This window comes from Lynx rufus, unplaced genomic scaffold, assembly GCF_022079265.1.
Source record: "Lynx rufus isolate CCGP_SWC_20201006 ecotype Redwood Valley unplaced genomic scaffold, mLynRuf1.p SCAF_5, whole genome shotgun sequence".
NCBI classification, from domain to species: Eukaryota; Metazoa; Chordata; class Mammalia; order Carnivora; family Felidae; genus Lynx; species Lynx rufus.
The window spans coordinates 59,834,509-59,859,555 of NW_025814867.1; the positions used below are offsets into that span (position 1 = coordinate 59,834,509).

A 25,047-nucleotide genomic window follows, 5' to 3' on the forward strand; every position below is an offset into this window, starting at 1 on the left:
TTTGAAAAGTTTGACAAAATTCATAACCCTTTGCCAGGCTTATCAAAAAGAGACAGAGAGAGGACAAAAACAAACAAAATCAGAAAAGAAAGAAGAGAAATAAAAACCAACATAACATAAATACAAAGAGAATATTATGAAAAATCATATGCCAACAAACTGGACAACTTAGAAGAAATGGACAAATTCTTAGAATCATACAACTTCCAAAAATAAATCAGGAAGAAATAGAAAATTGGAACAGATTGTTTACCACCAATAAAATTGAATCAGAAATAGAAAACTGGCAACAAACAAAAGTCCAGGACCAGATGGCCTCACAGGTGAATTGTATCAAGTTTTTTGTTTTTTTGTTTTTTGTTTGTGTTTGTTTTTTAAAGAGAGAGATAATGTGAGTGGGGAGTGGGAGAGAGAGCGAATCTTAAGTAGTCTCTGTGCTCAGTGTAGAGCCCAATGCAGGGCTTGATCCCTCAACTCTGGGATCATGACTATTACTTTTTCTTCCTAAACTATCTCCAAAAATAGAAGAGGAAAGGGACTTCCAAATTCATTCTATGAGGCTAGAATTACCTTGATACCAAAGCCAGATAAAGACATTACAAAGAAACAAAAAGGTGGGAGGGGGGGACTACAGACCAATATATCTGATATGTATAGATGGAAAACTCTCAACAAAATATTAGCAAATTGAATCCAATAATACAGTAAAAAGTCATTCACCATAATGAAGTGGGATTTATTCCTGGGTTGCAAGGGTGGCTCAATATTTGTAAATCAATGTGATATATCAACAAGAGAAAGGATAAAACTACACGATCATTTTAATACATGCAGAAAAAGCATTTGACAAAGTAAAACATCCATTATGATTAAAAAAAAAACTGCAACAAGGTAAGTTTAGAGGGAATATGCCTCAACATAAAAGGCTGTATATGAAAAACCCACAGCTAACATCATTTCAATGGTGAAAAACTGAGAGCTTTTCCCCTAAGTTCAGGCACAAGGCAAAGATATCCACTGACAACTTAAAAATTTTATTTATTTATTTTGAGACAGAGAGAGAGTGAGCATAAGCAGGGGAAGGGCAGAGAGAGACAGAGAGAGAGAATCCCAAGCAGGCTCCATCCTGTCAGCACAGAGACCAACACGGGGCTTGATTTCATCAACCACGAGATAGTGACCTGAGCCAAAATCCAGAGTAGCGTTGCTTAACTGATTAAGCCACCCAGGTACCTGTACTATCAATGATTTTATTCAACATAGCATTGGACATCCTAGCCAAAACAGACAAGAAAAAAAATAAAAAGCATCCAAATTGGTAAGGAAGAATTTAAACTTTCACTATTTGCAGCTGACATGATACTACTATACATAGAAAATCCTAAAGATTCCACTGAAATTTCCTAGAATTTACACATGAATTTAGTAAGGTTGCAAGACACAAAATCAATATTCAGAAATCTGTTGCATTTCTACACACTAATACTGACATAGCAGGAAAAGAAATTAAGAAAGCAAGCCTATTTACAACTGCACCTAAAATAATAAAATACATAGTGATAAACTTAACAAAGGAAGTGAAAGACCTGTATTCTGAAAAGTATAAAACAGTGAGGAAGGAAATTAAAGATGACAAATGGACAGATATTCCTTGCTCATGGATTGGGAGAACAAATATTATTTAAATGGTCATACTACCCAAAGCAATCTACAGATTATATGTAATCCCTGTCAAAATACCAACAGCACTTTTTATAGAACTAGAACAAATAATCCTAAAACTTGTATGGAATTGCAAAAAAAAAAAACACCAAATAGCTAAAGCAATCTTGAAAAAAGAACGAAACTGGAGATATCACAATCTCGGATTTGAAGTTATACTACAAAGCTGGAGTAATCAAAAGTAAGATAATGACAAAAAGCAGACACATAGATCAACGGAACAGAATAGAGCCCCCAGAAATAAACCCACAATTACATGGTCAATTAATCTATGACAAAGAAGGCAAGAATATGCATTGGGAAAAAGGCAGTTTCTTCAACAAATGATGCTGGGAAAACTGAACACCTACATGCAAAGAAGGAAACCAGACCCCTTTGTTACACCATACACACACACACACACACACACACACACACAAACTCAAAATGGATTATGAACCTAAATGAGAGATCTGAAACCATAAAAATCTTAGAAGAGACAGCACAGGCAGTAATTTCTCTGACATGGGCCATAGCAACTTTTTTCTGAATATGTCCCCTCAAGCAAGGGGAATAAAAAACAAAAGCAAAAATAAACTATTGAGACTATATCAAAATAAAAATCTTCTGCATAGCAAACAGTCAAAAAAAGGCAATGTACTGAAATGATATTTGCAAATGATATATTTGATATACAAAATATATAAAGAACTTATACAACTGAATACCAAAAACCAGATAATCCAATTAATAAATGTGAAGATGTGAACAGACATTTCTCCAAAGAAGACAAACAGATAGCCAAAAGACACATGAAAAGACGACCATCAATCATCAGCAGGGAAATGCAAATCAAAACTATAATTGGATATCATCTCATACCTGTCAGAATTAAAACAAAACACAGGGCATGACAAATATTGGCGAGGATGTGGAGAAAAAGGAACCCTCATGCATTGTTGTAAATATTATTTAAAAAACCCCTTTATTTAACAAATTTGAGTGGTTAAAATGGTCAAATTCTTCAAAAATAACCTATATCTTCACCATATTTTATACACATGAAAAATAAATGTAAATATTATTTTTTAAAAAAACTTTATTTTAACAAACTTGAATGGTCAAAATGGCCAAATTCTTTAAAAAAAAAACCTACATCTTCACCCCATTCTGACACAAGGTGAAGTAAAATATTTATAATAGGTTGATATCTATTTAAAGAAACTGAGTATGAAAACTCTCACATAAGAAATAAAATTCACAGATCACTATTTTGTCAAATTCAATTTCAATTAAACCTTAATGAAAAAAAAAAACATACATACACACACAACAACAATCTTATACAAACTCTTCCAGAATAGAGGACACTTTCCAAATTCTTTTGTGAGGCTTAAGAAGACAATTTTGTATTTTCAACTTTCCATGTCGCTAAGGTAGTAATACTTTCGTCATCCTAGCCTCCCTGAGTTATTACAATGGACAGAATTCCTTCTCTGAACCATGCTGTGTATGTAATGTGAATAAGAAATAGATATTTGTAGTGTATGTTTAGTCATTCAGATTTTGAGATTTTTGTAATTTCAGCATAATTTATGTCATCCTGGTACTGATTCCGAATGTGGGGAGAAAATTAAAGAGATTGGTAGTATAATATTCCATAGTGGAATCTGCATGGATTAAAGACATAAATGTTAAAGATAAAATGAAAAAAAAAAATATATATATATATAACAATATATTGTTCTAGAGACAATAATTTCTTTTTTTAAAATGTGTTTATTTTGAGAGAGAGACAACATGCAAGCAGGAGAGGGACAGAAAGAGAGGGAGAGGGAGAGAATCCCAATGTTGCCACTGTTAGCACAAAGCCCGATGTGGGCTCAAATCCACAAACCATGACCTCATGACCTGTGCCAAAGTCAAGAGTCAGATGTTTAAACAACTGAGCCACCCAGGCACCCTAGAGAGAAGAATTTCTGAAGCTAAGTCACAAGTGCATAAACCACACAAAAGATCATAATAGTTATATCATGATTTTCACATTTCATTGAAGATAGATAATAGACAATTTGCAGAATATGACAATATGTTTACATCTAAAACAGACAGGAAACTAATATCTAAAATATAAAGAGAGAAAATACAATAAAGAAATGGGCGAAATATACCAACAATTTACAGAAGAGGAAATCCAATAAATACCACAAAAAAGTGATGGTCAAATGGACTGGTAACTAGAAAAATGCAAATTTTATCACGAAAAATAAATCTTTGTTCACTCACCTGACTAGTAGTATAGAAATTAGAAATAATATTTTGTTCATGCGTAGCAACTGAAAGAGTGATTGGAACTAGATATGTAGGTGTTGAATAATTAAAGCTGAATAATGCAAAATTTGGCAGCTAATGTGATTCAGAAACACACACTATTGGTAAGGGTTCTGTGCAGTTGTCTGAAGACAAACCTGTGAGTGCTTACTCAAAATAAATATAACTGATGATCCCAAAGTCCTATCTGAGAGAAAGGCATGCATATGTTCATAAGGGGGCATATGTGAAGCTGTTCCTTCTAGCACTGCTGTGGTTAGGAGGAGTTGGACGCCATCTAGAAACACTTAATAGCTATCTTGAAAGATCAACACATTTTAGTTTTTCTTGTTACTTATTTTTCTTCTTTTTAAAAATCAGTGTAAAAGGAATAATGTGTAGCCTGTAACGCATTCTAGGAATTTGTCATTTTCCCCAAAAACATTATTGTATTTAACTGTATATATACTTCTGTATTTAAAAGTATTTTCTCCTATGTGTATATATGTGTATAAAAGGCAGAGATCAGAGAAATACATTCCAATAATATTTTGAGAAATTAAAGAGGCTAAGTAGACAACTGCTTTCCTCTTCTCACTGCATATTTACTATATTATTAAATGTTGTTTGTGGACTTGAGTTTGTAAATATTTTTATTCTCCTCAACTGTTCTCCACCAATAACTTAAATTTCTCCTTTTCTTCCTTCGCATACCTCTCTTGCTTCATTTCTTCACTTTCATCTCTCTTACCCATCTGGCACGTTGCATTCTTTAAAATTACCTCTTTCATATGGAGATCAAAATCACATACAATTCAGAAGTTATTCAATGCCTTTATTAAAGTTACTGAAAATCAAAAGTGAGTCAGTTACATAATAGATGTTGGATTATTAGTCAAGAGGACTTCTGCCAAGATACAGGCAATGAACACAATTTGTTTGTAAAATCTTCCCAATACATCACATTCACTAGCACTTTCTGAATAAATATTTCACAATAAATCAATTGTGAACTAGAATCCAATTAGTAAAATCTATTCACATAAATGTATGAATTAAATAGAAGTTGCCCTACACATAGGGTAACAGCACAAGCATTTCCCAAGAGAAATAAAAATACCTTGCAAACATCTAGTTAATATAAAAGTTATTTTTTCCATTAAAAAACTATACAAAGCACCTAATACCTAATGAAGTGTACTGTAATTTCAGTATCACCTAGGGGAGTAATTATTTGTCAGGGATTTCTAATAGTAACTAAACAAAGCAGCTTTTGAAAATAACATAAGAGGACTTCTGGGCAAGATAATAGAGTAGAAAGATCCTAGGCTCACCTCATCCCAGGGACACACCTAGATAACACTCACATTGGTGTAAATAACCTGGAAAATGACCTAAAGACTGGCAGAACAGATTCTCCACAGCAAAATGTAGAGAAGAGGCCAAATCAAAAATGGATCCTAGGACCACATATCCTAGGTACGTGACCAGGAACCAAGCTGGCCCAGGAGACTATTGAGAGAGAGACAGGGACACTACAGGCAAAGAGAAGGGTGCCCACATGAGGCACCCAGGCACAGAAACCCCACACGGGGAGGATGAAGCCCTATAATATTTGGGCTTGACAATCAGAGGAGCTTAACTTCTTGAGTTCTTACAATCAGTGGTGCTAAGTATCTGGAATTTAAAAAATCAGGGATGATTTAAAAAAAAAAAAAAAAAAAGGACTCCATGCCCTTAAAGAGATGACATAACAAACAGCCCTCCTAAGATAAGGCATTCAGGCAGTAATTTGAAAACCACCTAGAATATAAACAAAGGAAATCCATTTACAAATCTCAGAAAGTGTGCGGGAAGAGCAGTGATCTTTAAGAGACTTATCCAGGAACAAAAGAGATGGCAGGCATGATATCTCCCCTGCCCCAGCCTAAATACAGGGATACCTGTGGAAACCAGAAGATCATGAACATTCTCCATCTAACCTGCTAACAGTGCATCCAATCTGGATACTCACCTGTGTACCTACCCCCTCTAACAGTTCTACCCCCTCAGCAGTTCTCTAAAACAGCTCCAATTCCCCTCTAATAGCAGTTCTGTCTCTGCATTCTCCTGTGGCCAACCCTTGGTGGTTCTCCAAAGCTACTCCAGGTCCCCTCCTACAGCAAACCTGTGCCAACTTTGCTAATACCACTCACCCTTCCCCTGTATTATCTTGCAGTCTGCTCCTTCCAACACAGACTTGGCGGGAGTCCATACAAAGCATGGCAGTATGCAAACAGCCCTGACAGTGGCTGGCACCTCTCCAAAGTGACTCTTGTCCTGAAAGGATAATGACACACACCAGTCTGACTGCAGCCCCAGCACTGCACTGGGGAAAGACATCTTGTCTGACTGAAGTCACTGCCCAACAGAAAAATCTTAGAGGACCTCATAGGGAGAGTGCCCTGCAGTTGGGTGTGACTGCAGCTCTGGCAAACACCTGGTCTGACCAAACTCAAGCCCAAGTCAGCCCCAGACTGGCACATTGACACAGGGACCAAACCCTTCACAAAACTGGCAAAGAGAGCCATTGCAAATGACTGAAATGAAGGCAAAAACAACTCAGCTGCAAGAGTAGGGTGCACACACAAACATAAGAGAAATCCCTGTAGCTCCAGGTTCTGATGAACAGGAATACTGCATTTCAGGATACCACAGGACCTCTTCAAAAGGCCACTACTTGCCAGAGCAAGTACTTACATAAGTGTACATATGAGGAGACAGAGGATATGCCCCAAATTAAAGAAAATGACAAAATCATAGCAAGAGAACTAAATGCAACCAAGATAAGCAACATGCCTGTTGAAGAACTTCAGGCAATGGTCATAAAGATACTGGAATTGAGAAAAGAGTGGAAGACCTCTGTGAGATCCTCAACAAAGAGAAAACATAAAGAATGAACGAGAAAAGAAGAATTCAATAACTGAAAATAAAAATATACTAGTCCCTTTAGACTAAATAGATTAGAGGAAGCAAAAGAACTATAGATATGCAGAAGGAGAAGAGAGAGAAGAGGTGGCAGAAAATGCATCTGAAGAAATAATAGCTAGAAACTTCCCAAATCTGGGGAAAACAAAAACAAAAACAAACAAACAAACAAACAAAAACAGAAGTCTGGATCAAGGCGGCACAGAAAAGCACCACACTCCACCCTGCCAAATCAACCTAAAGAGGTCCACACCAAGACACACACTAACTAAAATGACAAAACGAATTATAGAGAATTATAAAAGCAGCCAGAAAAAAAAAAATTACACACAAGGGAAATTCCGTAAGGCTATCAGCTGTTTTTCAGCAGAAACTCTGCAGGCCAGAAGGGAGTGACATTATGTATTCAAGATGATTAGAGGGGAAAAAAATCTGTAATCAAGAATACTCTATCCAGAAAAGCAATCATTCAGAATAGAAGGAAAGATAAAGAGTTTCCTAGACAAAGATTAAAGGCATCATCACTAGTAGACCAGACTTAGAAGAAATGTTAAAGGGGATTCTTTGCATGGAAAGGAAAGACCATAAGAAGTAAGAAAAGTAGGAAGCACAAAAGCAGTAAAATTAAAAATATCTATAAAAATCAGTCAAGGGATACACAAAATACAAGACTGTAAAGTCTGACTCCATATACCTAAGACATAATGGGGGGGGGGGAGTAAAATGTAGTGTTTTTAGAACAGGGTTTGAATTTAAGTGACAATCAACTTAACACAGACTGCTAAATGCTTAAAATGTTATGTACAAACATAATGTAACCACAGATCACAAACCACTGATAAATATGCAAAAAAAGTAAAGATAAAGGAATCTAAGTCTATCACTAAAGAAATCCAGCAAACCCTGAGAGAAAAGAGTAAGATAGGAAAAGAGAACTACAAAAACAACCACAAAACAATAAGTACATACCTATCAATAATCACTTTGAATGCAAATGGACTAATGCTCCAATCAAAATACATAGGGTAGTGAAATGGATAAAAATGCAGACCCATCTGTATTCTGCCTACAAGAGACTTATCTCAGATCTAACCACACAAGCAGAATGAAAATAAAGTGATGGAAAAGCATTTGTCACACAAATGAAGAAAAAAAAAAGCCGGGCAGGGTAATTACATTGGAGAAAAAATAGATTTTAAAACAAAAACTGTAACAAAAAATAAAGGACACTACATAATCATAAAAGGAATAGTCTAAGAAAATATGATATTTGTAAATATTTATGCACCCAACATGAAACACCCAAATGCATACAGCAGCTATTAACAAACATAAGCAAAGTAATCAATAGTAATGAAATAATAGTAGGGGACTTTGACACCCCACTTAAATTATTGGATAGACCATCTAAACAGAAAATCAACAACAACAAAAAAAACCCAGTGCCTTTGAACGACACATTGGAACAGATGGATTCGACACATATATTCAGAACATTCAATGCCAAAACAGTGGAATACACATTGTCTTCAAGTTCACATGAAATACATTCCAGAATAGATCACATGTTAGGCAACAAAAAAAGCCTCAACAAATTAAAAAAGATTGAAGTCATATGATACATGCTTCCTTTCCAACCACAATGCTATAAAACTAGAAATCAACCACCAGAAAAACATCTGGAAAGGACACAAATATAGAGAGGTTAAATAACATACTAGTAAACAATGAATGAGTCAAACAAGAAATCAAGGGAGAATTAAAAAAAAATACACACAAATGAAAATGAAAACACAATGGTACAAAATCATTGGGATTCAACAAAAGTTGTTCTAAGAGGGAAGTTTACAGCAACATAGACCTATCTCAAAAAGCAAGAAGATGTCAAATAAACAATCTAACTTACATTTACAGGAACTAGAGAGGTGCTTGGTGGCTCAGTTGGTTAAGCATCTGGCTTTGGCTCAGGTCATAATCTTGCGGTTTGTGGGTTCAAGCCCCATGTCAGGCTTTTTGCTGACAGTTCAGAGCCTGGAGCTTGCTTCGGATTCTGTGTCGCCCTCTTTCTCTGCCCCTCCCCCCCTCTCAAAAAATGAATAAACATTGGAAAAAGAAATTTTGAAGGAACTAAAAAAAGAACAGAACCCAAAAGTAGTAAAAGGAAGGAAATAATACAGACTAGATCAGAAATAAACAGAAACTAAAAAGAAAAATAAAATAGAATGGGTCAATGAAAGCAGGAGCTGGCTCTTTGAAAATATCAACAAAATTAATAATCCTTGGCCAGACTAATAAAAAACGAGAGGGTATGCAAACAAACAAAATGCAAAAGAAAGAGGAGAATTAAAAACAATGCAACAGAAATACAAAGAACTATAAGAGAATATTATGAAGAATTGTATGCTAACAAACTGGACAACCAGAAGAAAGGATAAATTCCTAGAAACATATTCCCTCCTAAAACATAATTAAGAAGAAACAGAAACTTTGGACAGATGGACCTCCAGCAATAAAACTGCATCAGTAATCAAAACACTCCCAACAACCAAAACTCCAGGACCAGATGGCTTCACAGGTGAATTCTACCAAACGTTTAATACCTACTCTTCTCAAACTATTCCAAAAAAAAAAATAAAAGAGTAAGGAAAGCTTCCAAATTCCCTCTATGAAGCCTGCATTACCATGATACCAAAGTCAGGTCATGATCTCACTGTTCATGGGATCAAGCTCCACATCAGGCTCTGTGCTGACAGTGCAGAGACTGCTTGAGATTCTCTCTCTTTCTCTCTCTGCCCCTCCCCTGCTCTCTCCTTCTCTCTCAAAAATAAATAAATAAACTTTAAAAAAAAGATAGTTCAAAAAGTTTTATTTTCCACAATTTACCAATTAGGTCATGCCATGAAACCAATCATATTGATAATGCAATTTTGAATATGTTTCTAATCACTCTGTTTTATGCTTAATGTTTATTATTAGTTTTAGTCATACAACCTTTAAATGGGGTTATATTTTGTCCCCATTTTACAGATGGGTGAAGTGGGATGAAGACCTTGTCTCACTCATTGTTATGGAGATGATTTCAGTAATTAAAATTTGAATCCTGGACATTTAAAAATACCATCTTGTGGCAAAGACAATCTCTTCAACAAATGGTGCTGGGAAAACTAGACAGCTACATGCAAAAGCAAAAACTAGACCACTTTATACCATACACAAAAATAAACTCAAAATGGATTAAAGACCTAAATGCGAGCCTTCAAAATAATAAAAACCTAGAAGAGAAGAAAGGTGATCATTTCTTTGACACTGGCCATAGAAATATTTTTTCTAGCTATGTCTCCTCTGGCAAGGGAAGCAAAAACAAAAGTAAACTATTGGGACTATACTAAAATAAAAAGCTTTTGCACAGTGAAGCAAACTATTCACAAAACACAAAAGGAACACACTAAATGGGAGAAGATATTTGTAAATGATATATCTGATAAGGGGTTAGTATCCAAAATATATAAAGAGCATATAACTTAACACACAAAAAAACAAACAATCCAATTAAAAACAGGCAGAGTATATGAAAAGACATTTTCCAAGGAAGACATACAGATGGTCAACAGACTCATGAAAATATACCCAATGTCTCTAATCATTAGGAAAATACAACAAATCAAAGCCACAATGAGATATTATCTCATGCCTGTTAAATGGTTAAAGTAAAAAACAAAACAAAACAAAAACAAGAAATAAAGGAAAAATTGTGCACTGTTAGCTGGAATGCAAACTGGCACAACCACTATGGAAAACAGTATAAAGGTGTCTCAAAAAATAAAAAATAGAATTACCATACGACTTGTTAATTCCACTACTGGCTATTTACCCAAAGAAAATCAAAACACTAATTTGAAAAGATATATGCTCCTCCATGTTTATTGCAGCATTATTTACAATAGCCAATACATGGAAACAACTCAAGAGTCCACTGATAGATTAATAAAGAGTGGTATACACAAACATACATACACACACACAAAATGAAATATGATTGAGTCATAAAAAAGAATGAGATCTTGCAATTTGCAACAACATGGACCTAGAGGTTATAATGCTAAGTAAAATAAGTCAGTCAAGAAAAGACAAATACCATATTATCTAACTCATATGTGGAATTAAAAAAGAAAAACAAAACAAATGAAGCAAAAAAAAAGAGGAAACTAAAAAATAACTTAAAAATGAAGAACTGATGGCTGTCAGAGCTGAGGTGGGTGAGGGGAATGGGTGAAATAAAGGATATTAAGAGTATCCTTATCTTAAAAATAAAGTATTCTTATCTTGACGAGCACTGAGAAACATAGAATTGTTGAATCATATTGCACACATGAAACTAATATAACACTGTATGTTGATTATCCTTGAATTTAAAAAAATTCTAATAAATTAAAATTAAAACATAAAAAGACCACTTTGTAATGTAACATAAGCCAATATACATCATAAGCCAATCTAGAAACAAGTTTGGTAATTCACTACCATGAGAAATTAAAACATGTTTAAGAGACTTGTATGTGCACATACAGAGAAACTATGTATAATAACTAAACGTCATCAGTAGGAAAATGGAAAAACAAGTTATGGTATACCTCTACAAATGAACCTATACAATCTATACAATGGAATACTACTCATCAGTAATAGGAACAAACTATTGCTTTATACAACATGAAAAAATTTCAAAATCCTTTTCTAGAATAAAAGAGGACATAAAGAAAAGATTGCATATGTTATTATATTTTTATAAAATTTTGGAATATGTCATCAATTCAATGGTGGCACAAATCTGATCAGTTTTGGCTTGAGAATGGGATAGTGAAGGGTGTGTATTAATAGGGCCACAAGAATCTGTAGGATTTGATAGAAATATTTAGTACCTTGAATATGATGATGGTTTAAAATGTTATATCAAAAATGCAGAATTTAAATATATGCAGTTTATTGTACATAAACTAAACCTCATTAAAGCTTTAAAAGCATTAAAGAACTTAGGTAAACCTGAAATCTGACATCTGTGACCTACATTACAAGCCTGAAGTTTTCTATTTTCTTGAAACTTTTCACTTAGCAAAACAAGAGGTAACGGAGGACACCATGCATCTCATTGAGAATCTCACTGTTATTGTGATGAAATAACTAGGTCTTTGACCCAAAAGACTCAATTTAAGTGTTTAATTACAAATGCTGTGTTTTCCCAACAAAAGGATTGCACAAATCCACTGGCAATTTATCTTGCTGCAGCACCACATATGATACGAAAATGGCTCACAGTAAGGATCAGTAATGTTCTCTGCAATGTGGCTAAGAGCCTAGGCTGCTTATGCAAGGAATTATGTAACCTGAGAATAGATGAATATAGACACTGAATAAGTGTCATCTTATTCAAGGAAAAGCAGAGTGAAAACAATGTCTGTAACCAAATGCAAATGGCATGCCTAGAATGAGAAATGAGAATTAGGTCTAAGTGGTAAGAAGAAAAGGGTTACTTCAATGGAGTTAGCAGCAAAGAATAATCACAAAATAAGTAAAGGGCATCTAAACCATGACTGCATGTGGACCTGGCAAAAACAAAAACAAAATAGAATCTGATTGATGAAAAAAATATGCGAGAAAATCCTAGGTTAGTTATAGAATGAACATTTTACTTTAGAATGATATTTTAACTAAACCTTGGTACACGTGTTAAGATATACAGAATGTACCATTTCAGGAATTATACTCATCTTCAGGTGAGTATAGATCTGAAGGCAAACCACATTATAGTATGTTCTGGAAGTAGATGTAGCCAATTGCTATACATCTGACCCTTGAACAATGTAAGCATTAGGAACAGTGACCCCTCTTACAGTGGAAAATCTGCATATAACTTTTGACTCCCCCCAAATTTACAAATAACCTACTGTTCACCAGAATCTTATTGATAACTTAGTCAATTAACACACATGTTGTATGTTATATGTATTACATGCTGTATTCTTACAATTAACTAAGCTAGAGAAAAGAAAATGTTATTAAGAAAATTATAAGAAAAAAATCATGAGGAGGAGAAACTACATTTACAGTAGTGTATGTACATTTCTTGAAAAAAAACCACATATAAATTGAACCAGAAAGTTTAAATACGTGTTAAGACTCAACAGTAGTTTAAGTGAGAAAGAAAATAACAGGTTAAAGATTGCAAAGATAAGAAGAAGTATATCATAAAAAGTCTCTCAGTCTATTTTTTTGAAGTTTGAGATCTATTTTGTACATGACAATGGTCATTAAATATTTTTAAACAGGAAAATAACTCAATTATGACTTTAGTACAAGTATATAGTTTGCAGTTGCGAAGGGACATTTGATGGGGCACTCCAGACTGTGTGATTTTATATTATAATGCTAGATATTACAACATTAGATAACAATATCCAAGATACTATGAGACCGAAAACTGCAGAGGTGGAGACAGTCATATTAAGTTCAATATACAGAATCTAATGACAGCTCTGAAAAAGGGATAAAATGTTTTAAGTAATCTAAACTGCTTCCATAATTCTGGCTTTAGCCACTTGTTAGTTACTATAGGAAATAGTAAGAAAGAGCATGTTTCACATTTGGCTTGCTTGTTTTACATATCTATGGGTGCACTAGGAGAAAATGTATATTTAGTTATATATTTTTCCAGAACCCAGGGTAGTTACCTGGACTAGAGATACAGATTTAGAAGCCTTCCGAGTACGACTAACCAATCAGGAAATGGATGAAACAACCAAGGGAGGAGTGTCAGATTGCAGGGGAAGGAAAGAAAACAGACGTATGGATTGAGAAGAAATGTTCGTAGGTGAGCAAAATGGCTTTGTAGAAGCAAAATAGTAAAAAATTTCAAGAAAAAAAGGTTATGAATAGTTTCAAATGTTCAAAGAACAAATGAAAAAGACTGAACTAAATCGCTAGAATAGACAATTTTCAGTGGCGAAAGATGCCAGATTAAAGTAGGCTGGATACTAATTAGAAAGTATGTGACCAAGATATTTAGTTTGCCTTAATCCTGTTTGATGCTGAGATACAAAGAAGCAAAGAGGGGAGGGGGAAATAAATCATAGTAAGAAACTGGTCCAGAGGACAGACCAGAAATTTTACTTATCTGGTAGCTTAATTTTAAGTTCATAAACATCCAATATTTATTCAGCACTAGGTATTTATCTTCACTAAGTACACAAATCAAATGACCACATTTTTCATTCTATTTAGTAGGAACTGCTTGAATGGAATCGGAGTCAGTTTATCTGGTTTCAGGATCAGTTCTCCACTCAGGGAGGTAGTGAAGGATGACAAAACAACAATAAACACAAGAACTGAATTGGAAATAAGCAGGTAGGTTAAAAACAAGTCCCATAAAATAGGTTTCATAAAAAGTGGGAAAGATAACCATATACAAAGCCCCTAATATTTGGTAAGAATTTATTATATGATTCACATGGATTTACTGTTTTTATATTTCAATATTTTTTTTACATTTTACATAGCTTTCCTTATATACTATTTCATTTGATCCTAATGACAACTAAGTAGTTAGGATATCACTTTGTTTTGCTTTATTTTGTTTTAGGTGAAGAAATTAAAGTTTCAGAGACTCCAGGGAGTTGATTAAGATTATTATTCTAGAGTTCAATGTTTGAAGATTATATAAGAACAATAAGGCTATAGACATTACTAATATAGACTCCCAATTAATTCAAGTTTAAGGAGAAGAGTAAGCAAAAGATATATTAGTATTCAGCCTCTCATGAACTTCCCAGTACATATTCCTATTAGCTTAATGATTCTTTAAAAATTGGGCATTTAAAGCAGGAAACACAAAAGATATGCAGGAAAGAAGACTATGAAGGAGTTACATATGGAGGTGGGCATGGATGATGAATCATGTTCACCATGGATAAAGGTGCTTGCTGAGTCTTTGAAATATGCTGTGCAATTAGTTTATTAGAGGCATTTGCACATCATTCTTTGCCTTGCTCTTGTGTCTGTATTCCTGCTTGTGCCCTCCCAGTTATGATTTAACATTAAACATATTCTGATATATATTTAGTCTTAGAAAAAAAAGTGAATTTAAGTTTAGAATCATTCTTTCAGTATACCCCACTTTTCTTGAGATGTATTCTAGCCTTTTAATTTAGGATGATGTAGTTGAAAGAGGACTGGAATTATATTTAGATTTTCCCTTTCCAGATGCCACTTGTACCTCTTGTTGCATAAGCTTGCGCAAGACGCTTGAATTATTTTTATTTGTAATTTTGAGCTTGATTATTTTTATCCATAATTTGAGCATACAATAAGCTATCCTGACTACTTCACTGGTTTATACTAAAATTCAGATGAGATAACAGATGTATCATTAATAGAATATATATTAGGAGCAACATGGTATAATGGTTAAAGAGTGCAGACTGAAGAACCAACTCTGATTTTGCCACCTTCCAGCTATGTACCGTTAGCAGGTAACTTAGTCTCTTTGTGCCTTAGTTTAGTTATCTGCAAAATAAGTCTGACAATACTAGTTTGATCTTATGGATAAGAGGAAATACTCTACCTAACGCTCTTTGAACTGTGCCTAACATACCGTGAGAATTATCCAAATGGTTCATGACGATCATATTGATGTGCCAGACACTGATAGTGCTGAAGATCTCACAATCATTTATTTCAGTAAGTAACTTGGAGAGATATAAAAGCTCAAAATCGCAATGCTGAAATTCTGTTAATGAAACCCATGGTATTTCTGAAATTTAATTTATAAAGTCTACAAATCAACTTAAGCTTCCTTTAGTGACTTGCAGGCTAAATCAAAATGGAAGCAGATAGGGCCACTTTTAGTTGCTTTCTTGTGACAGAATCCCCCCATCTCCACACTCTAAATCCCTAGAAGGCAATGAGATGTACTGAGGAGGTCCAGGATCTGCCTCAAGCAATATTATATTGAGATATCATCTGTAAACAAACTCACTGAATAACCTGTTTCTTGGGTCTATACAGGCTGAAATTTAATGCTTTAGTGATTCTTTTATGTGTAATTCTACAACTGAAAGTGCAAACTTTGGGACTTTAAGGATATGACCAAATGTAGTAACAGTAGGTGTGAATTAATAATTCAACATTTGAAGTGCTGACCATTAGCATATATATTTTCAAAAGATCATCCTACAAAAAATTTAAAAAGTTGTTCACTTAGCCTAATTGTTTCCTACTATTGAGAACTCTAATTTATTCATTATGAGTGGGTTGACTGGTATGCTAGGAGAGTCCCACATTTTTCCTCTTGTTCTGACACATTTATTTTCACTGTCCATTTCATTCTCAAAATTGTTTCAGTTCACATGTAAAATATGCAGCCACCTAATTTACAATTTTAATGTAACTTTTAAAGAAATCCAAATCAAATCAAAGCAACTACCTATGTCTTGATATGGTGCATTTTTAGACCTAAAAATTGAATTCAACAAAACTGGATCTAACAGAGTGCAGTTTAATCACAAAATAAAAATGAATGGAATTTTGAGGATATGGAAGTTATACAATGCACTTGCAACAGTGCCTAGATATAGTATGCATTATTTAAATGTTTAATGAGGAAGGGGAGGAGGGGGAATAGAAAGAAACTAGGATACGATGGTTAAGGATTCACAATTTCAATAGGTAAAATGTAGGTGTAAACTGAAGATACATGAATAAGGAGAATACTAATAGTTCTAATTACATATTTCACATAGCAATCATGATTCATCAAGACCCTACGTCTCATAGTAGTACATTTTTCTTGAAGTCAGACACTTTCATTTGAATCCTGGATCATACTTGAGACCTTAAGTTTTTATTTCTTACTTCCCTATCTTGGGAAAATTAACTAACCTTTTGAGACCTCAATTTGATTGTCTTTAAACATAGAAAATAACAAAACTCTTAGGAGTGTTATGAAGATGAAATGGCATAAGAGACAGATATACAAGTATTCAGAATTATTAGCTATTGTGATTACCAATTCTATGAAGATATCATTACTTTGAAATTTTCAAGTTTCATTGCAAACATTATTTATAATATAGGATAGCAAAAGGAAGTACCATCTAAAATTGCGTGCAATCAAAATTAGCATATATTTCTTTTTTTTTAACTTTTTTTAACGTTTATTTATTTTTGAGACAGAGAGAGACAGAGCATGAACACGGGAGGGGCAGAGAGAGAGGGAGACACAGAATCGGAAACAGGCTCCAGGCTCTGAGCGGTCAGCACAGAGCCCTACTCAGGGCTCGAACCCACAGACCGTGAGATCATGACCTGAGCCGAAGCCGGACGCTTAACTGACCAAGCCACCCAGGCGCCCCTTTTTTAATTTTTTTTTAATGTTTATTTACTTTTGAGACAGAGAGAGACAGAGCTTGAGGGAGGGATGGACACAGAGAGAGAGAGAGGAGACATAATCCTAACAGGCTCCAGGCCCCCCAACGATGGGCTCGAACTCGTGAACCGTGAGATGATGACCTGAGCCGAAGTCGGCCGCTTAACTGACTGAGCCACCCAGGGGCCCCAGCATATATTTCTTTTTTAAGTAATTATTCTTGAAGAAGTTGGTAACAGGTTTCATAATTCCAAAATTAAAATTTTGGGATTATCTGTACCCACAAATTCCAAGAGGCAAGTAAATTCTCAAGGACCATTATTTTTGTTTTAATTTTTCTAGATTTATTTTTGAGAGAGAGAGACAGAGAGAGTGAGCATGAGTGAGGGAGGGGCAAAGAGAGAGAGGGAGACAGAATCCAAAGCAGGATCCAGGCCCTAAACTGTCAGCACAGAGCCCTTGTGGGGCTCGGACCCACCAGCCAGGAGATCCTGACTTGAGCTGAAGTCGGACGCTTAACTGAGAGAGTCACCCAGGCGCCCCTCAAGGACCGTTACTGAATGTTTATAATATATTTTAAAAAAGAAAGGAATAGAAGTAAAACAACATTTAGCAAACAGTATTCCAAAAAAAGAGAAATCATGTGTGGATTATGATATTATAAAAAAGCAAAATGAAAAAAGTTAACTGCATTTCTGCTTGGATATGTGAGACTCCCGAGTTATTAAAAATTATACAAACTAGGGGCACCTGGGTGGCTCAGTCAGTTGAGTGTCCAACTTCAGCTTAGGTCATGATCTCACAAGTTCATGAGTTACAGCCCCCCATTGGGCTCTTGGCTGTCAGTGCAAGCCCGCTTCAGAGCTTCTGTCTCTCTCTCTCTCTGCTCCTCCCCTCGCCCGCTTGCTCTCTCCCCCCTCTCTCTCTCTCTCAAAAATAAACATTAAAAAAACTTTACAGAATACTCCATTTTTATCAAAAAACCATCACAACACCCTCAAAGCTATGTAGTATTCCAGTGACATATATTCTCACAGTTCACAAATTTATTTCTGTAAACATTTCCTTGCACCCTCTCAAGAACCCTGTGATTTAGGCAACATTAAGTCTCTCAATCTCTGGAGCAACATTCTATCTATAGTGCTACATCTTCTCTAGATAGATAATCTGATAATAGTATCACTCCAACATCAGAAAAATAAACACATGGGGCTACTTTGTGTTGAACCTAAAGAATGGCTTAATTGTAATACTGTGGGTCAAAGACTGACTTATTCCCTTGTCCATAGAAAGCAGTGTTGGCTCTGCCACATATTTATAGACTAGAACTTAGTTTCAGCATCTGCAAAATGTGAATACGAATAATTACTTCAAGATTGTTGTAAAAATTCAATCACATGCTTAAAAGTTTGCACATCATAATCTGCAGATAATGAATGCTTCTCCCGCTACTGTGTTGTTTGTCTTCCAAAAAACACTAAGATTTCAGTTGTACATTAAGAATGGCTTCATTATCAGGAAGTTGAAATTTATATTCTACCAAAGGCTATCAGAAGAGGTTATTGCGTTTTTATGGCAGATAAAATTCAAATGATAACTACCTTCAGTATTACTAACACTAGCAGTAGTTGGTAGTATAGTATTGTCAGCAAAGATGATAACAATTATAATAATAGTCATGACTAAATTTTATATAGTGCTTTTTCGTGTCTGATACTAATCATTTTTATTTTCATAATAACCTTATTTTAAAGATGAAGAAGCTAATGAATACGACTTTCTCCAAATCACATTTCTGATTACTAGTGGAACCAGGATTTGAATCCAGAAATTTTCACCTCTAGGGCTCATGCTTTTTATAATTATTTTATAGATTATTTATAATTTATAGAAGCTCTGTGATACAGTTATTATGGTATTGTGGGAAAAATGCCTATTGTATTCTTGCTTGACTAAACAGATGAAATCACTTGACTGTTTAAACATTTTTTCAGACAGGCACAATGTGGAGTAAACACGTATGTTAAATAACATATATCATCATCCCTTTTTCGTTGTTGTTAATTTGTTTCCCATGTCCACTGTAGTAAAATGTAAGGATTTCTTGACAAAATGTTAAAATTGACAAATAATTTGTAATGGATCATAATGTGCTTCCTGAGTGCCTTAATTGTGTAATGAACATTTGCTGCTTTTGATATTCTACTTTACCATTTGATAAACAAGTCACTAGATATAAATCATTTAATAACTGTGAGGAATCTGCTTTTCCAGATTCTATAACATAAATTTCCTATGTATTTTAGGACAAGGAGAGTTAATTTTTCTTTTTCTTTCCTTTTTTGTTTAAAAATTTTTTTATTTAAATTCCAGTTAGTATACAATGTAATATTAGTTTCAGGTGTATAATATCGTGATTCGACACTTCCATACAACACCCAGTGCTCATCGCAACAGGTGCCTTCCCTAATCCCATCACCTGTTTCACCCATACCACCCACCTCCCCTGTGGTAACCATTAATGTGCTCTCTGTGGTTAAGAGTTTCCCCGATTTGTCTCTTATACACTGGAATATTACTCAGCCATCAATATGCCATTTGCAACAATGTGGAAATATTGTCATTTGCAACAATGTGGAAGGAACTGGAAGGTATTATGCTAAGTGAAATGAGTTAATTTTTCTTAAAGATATTAATAAGTTAGGCAACTATAAAGAAATATTCAACTGATCTTAAGGCTTATCTCTCCCTAGTCATTCTTTTTTTTTAATGTTTATTTATTTATTTTTGAGAGAGAAAGAGCACAAGCGGGGAAGGAGCAGAGAGAGAGGGAGACACAGAAGCCAAAGCAGGCTCCAGCTCCAAGCTCTGAGCTGTCAGCACAGAGCCCAACTGAACTTTAACTCATGAACTGTGAGATTATGACCTGAGGTCAGATGCTTAACTGACTGAGCCACCTGGGCACCCCATCCCTAGTCATTCTTGCAATGATGGTTCTAGCTTGCAACAGAAGGTAATAAGATCTTTTGAATTATTAAAGCATACATTCATTTACTCTTACCATTGATGAAAACTTCAAAGGTATGTCTTACTACAACAATAATTGTGAGGAAAAATAAGTATTTTTTGATATGCGCTTTGTATTTTTATACGGTAATAAATGTAGCATTAACATCAACAATATAGCATTATAAATATTGGAATTGTTGTTTATTTGGATCTTGGCAATATTCCATATTTTTATGAGAAATACACGTTTTTTGAGAAAAATAACATGAAGCAAAACAACATTAAAAATCATTCTAACTATGTGGCTATTATCCCAAAACACATGAGATAAAATAATCAATTTTAGTGATTTTTTTCTTTTCCCTAATTGTTCAGTATTTTCTAAAATATTTATATTAATTTTATATGTTGAATATCAACATTTATGTCTCTCTAGAAATATATTTTAAGTTATAAAATTAGAATTTATGAATTTAAGTTAATTTTCATTTTACTTAATTATGTAATACCTTTCCGTAAAGGTAATTATTCCTAAAAATGAAATTGATATTTCTATTTTTCCCCAAATATGAGTGCCATAATTGCCCTCTAGATATTTTAACTAATTTTCACACCCAACTGCAGTTTTTAAGGTGTCTCTTTCTTTACCCTTGCTAACAGTGTGCTTTATCATCAATATAATAACTTCAGTTTTGAAAAAAAATATGATGTATACACCCCACTTCATAATCCTTTCTGAATCATCATACAAAGTATAAATTATAGCATAATGGTGATTACATTTTAGGGAAAAAACATTTTAATGTATATTTATAAAGTATACTGCCTCCATTAATAATAAATATTGTAATTAATTTTAATACTAAGGGTATTATAAACAAAACATGTAAGTATATGTGTACATATGCATTTGCACATATGTATAGAATATACAAACTATAATGTTTATTACTGCTTGCATTTGAGGTGAACTCTTCTTGAATTTCATTAAAGTTATATACAGATTTTTGTATGGATTTCTTTTTACTGGGATTTAACATTGGTAAACTATTGGAAAACTCAAATAACTTGTTAAAGCGGAAATCTTGCTTTTTGTTGTGAAAATGGCCTTTATCAAATACCATTATTTTATCAACAAGACAATTCTGTTACATCAAATAGGAGTTCCTCCTCTTCATGTGGTATTGCTGAAGATCAGAAAGATAGGGGTCTCATCTTAGTTCACACCTAACATGCACTGGAACTTTCACTGGATTATAAAACCCAAAATTTCATTTGCCCTGTTCCACCACAGTGAGAGTAGAGCCATTGTTTTCTTCACCATTGTATTCTAGGTCACTAGAAAAGTAAACTCTAGGGGCGCCTGGGTGGCGCAGTCGGTTAAGCGTCTGACTTCAGCCAGGTCACGATCTCGCGGTCCGTGAGTTCGAGCCCCGCGTCAGGCTCTGGGCTGATGGCTCAGAGCCTGGAGCCTGTTTCGGATTCTGTGTCTCCCTCTCTCTCTGCCCTCCCCCGTTCATGCTCTGTCTCTCTCTGTCCCAAAAATAAATAAACGTTGAAAAAAAAATTTAAAAAAAAATGAAAAGTAAACTCTGAAGCTTTTATATATGTAGATATATAGATATATAATACATCTATATCTATAGTATATGATCTATAGAGTATATACTATATACCTAAGTAGATCTGTACCCCGTCACTTTTTTCATTTATTAACTAGAACATCTCTATAAAACTTCTCTAATTTGCTATATATCTTAGATCTTTATACATACACACATACACATTTCTTTTCACTTTTGCCTTTTTAAATATTGTTCTTGCCTTTTTTTTTTCACTTTTATTGTCTAAATCCCCTTTATGCTTTTGACTGTATCTATTCTTTGTTGGAGACCTTGCAATTTAGTCTTCATCTCAGAGACTATTGTCTTTTATTTAATTTCTTCAGTCAGCTCTTATTTTATATGCTTTCATGTGTCCATTTGTAGCCAGACTCTTTGTATTTCTGAGTTTTAGTGCTATTTTGATTCCGAAAATGCTTGTTGAATTACATTTAATTCATATCAGAATGGTGTTACAGTTTTTGTTTTTTAATTTAGAGAACTTTTTGGTTAAGAAATAGAATGCTCATGTTTTCTTTTATTCTTACGGTAACTTTAATGGGTTCAGGGTTCACATTTTGCTGTTTTGATTAGTGTGTTGAATTTTCTGGGACTAACAGTATAAAGAGCCTATAAAGGTGAGGTTTGGTGACTTCCTTCACTTCTTAGCTCAATACCAAGCTATCCCGTTGCTACAGTGATGTCTCTAACAAATGGAAATTAACGGAATCTCTTCTGGTCCAACATTTTATATTTTTTGCTATTTTCTAATTCCAACAAGGCTTTAATTTTCAGGCACTTCTTTTTTTTTAAATTTTTTTAACATTTTTTATTATTTATTTTTGAGACAGAGAGAGACAGAGCATGAACAGGGGAGGGGCAGAGAGAGAGGGAGACACAGAATCTGAAACAGGCTCCAGGCTCTGAGCTGTCAGCACAGAGCCCGACGCGGGGCTCGAACCCACAGACCGTGAGATCATGACCTGAGCCGAAGTCGGATGCTTAACCGACTGAGCCACCCAGGCGCCCCTCAGGCACTTCTTTATATCTCTTCACCATCAGGCCTCCAAGGAGTCCCTTTATAAAGATTTTCCATTGTCTGCAGACTTGATGCCTGCATGACACCACCATCTTTGGTAGCACACATTTTGAAGTGCAATTAATGTTCTCTGTTAATGTTTTCTGTGCTTTCTTACCTGGTTCTACTTTTTCTTTCATTCTTTTTTTTTTTTTAATGTTAATTTATTTTTGAGAGAGAGAGAGAGAGACAGAGCATTATCAGGGGAGGCGCAGAGAAAGAGGGAGACAGAGAATCCCAAGTGGACACCAGGCTCTGTGCTGTCAGTACAGACAGAGCCCGATGGGGGACTTGAACCCACTAACCATGAGATCATGACTCGAAATGAAGTCGGACGCTTAACCAACTAAGCCACCCAGGCCCCTTGTCCTGGTTCTACTTTTCTACTATAGAAAATGAATATTATTAGGTGTTATCTGTAGTCATTCCCAATAGGACCCAACAGCAGTCCCTTATGTTCATCACAAGGGATGTGATGACTCATCAGTGACTCTGATGAGTCACTGCCTGTGACTCTCCATTCAGGTACTGGCTCTATTTAAGTACAGGCATTAAACACAATCTGTGGTCTTAGGTAGTTATTTACCATTAGGTAAATTAAAATGTATGGCATTCTCTTTGTCCTAGTTATGCTGTTGGTATTAACTATGGATGATTTTATTATCTAACTTTACTGATCTGTAATTTTTTCCCTTGAAGGATGTGCAGAAATTCAAAATTTAAAAGTTCTCATTATCCTTGACGTACTTTGAAATTCTACATTAATATTTTGAATGGAACAAAGATACCATAGTTTAGAAAGAATTCTAAATCACAAACTCCTCCAGAGAAGGAAGACAATTATAATTTACAAAGCTAAGCTTTATTGCTAGAATAACTTTCACTCATTCAAAGGTCTTTGAATAGGAAGGGTATGAAAATAAGAATGTTCTAAGTGATATAGGCAATACTGCACTGAAGTGTAAGCATGGTGAAACTAAAGAAGACAAAGAACTGGGAATGTTTCATTTTCTCAAAAGGCAGAACTCATGAATTAAAATGTCTCAGTGCTTTAGAAAAACAATTTAAAATGTACTACTGAAAAGAGATACTATTCAAGGATTAAATAAATCAGACAAAAATATTTAGAGTTAGGTTATAAGAGTCTTTATATAATTCCCCTAGCTAATAAAATTCAGAAAGCTTTTCAGCAACTGGAAAAATTGACCCCAGAGTATTCCATATTTGCCAAAGTACTCTGTTAGACTAGAACCACTTAGCAGATATGAAGATACATGAGCTACATGTCACAGAAGAGCCAAGCAATGTGCACGTGCTGGAGGGTTGGTGGATAGTGAGGTGGCTACGCTTTCAACACACTGGGAGAAAAAGAAGATAAGCCCTAATCGAATTACAGGAGTAACTTCAGCAGCTTCCAGCGTTCATAACAGACTTAGAATCCATGACAGCAAATCAGACTTTTATTAGAGGCTAGTTTTGAGAAGATAGAGAACTGCCTGCCGAATCTGGAGGATTTATGTGGGCAGTGTGAATTACAATGATACATAAGTATAAGAAAAATAAAAGGAAGGAACTTTAAAGCTTCAGAGCTGAACTAGATGCAGAGCATACCAAGAAGGTCCTGGAATGCAGCAAACCTAGCAAAAGTTGTTTAAGAAGCTTTTTGAGGAAGACTTCCAACAGATCATGGAATAGTATCTTTCCACAGGTCACCTTCAGAAAAGCTGAGAGGTGAGGCTAGTTGGGGAGAGAGTCCACTGGCATCTGAAACTCTTCCAGGGTGTGCAGAGATGGTGTTTTGTGCTTCCCAGATTGGGGCATGGGATAAAGTCCTCGGAAGTCCCTTTCTATTATTAGTGGATGCATCATGCCATATTTGTCTTGTCATTGCTTTTCCTCTTCCTACAGTTCTAGGCTTTAGTTGAAAATAATTAGAATACATGGAAAATGTTGAAGCAAAAAAA

The 25,047-nt window shown here is 34.7% G+C and overlaps 1 pseudogene; it reads left to right on the plus strand.

The window, feature by feature from the left end:
• The window catches only part of LOC124527173 (dysbindin-like), a 116,736-nt pseudogene extending 91,925 nt beyond the window's left edge, over nt 1-24,811 (plus strand).
• Nucleotides 24,812-25,047: the final 236 nt, after the last annotated feature.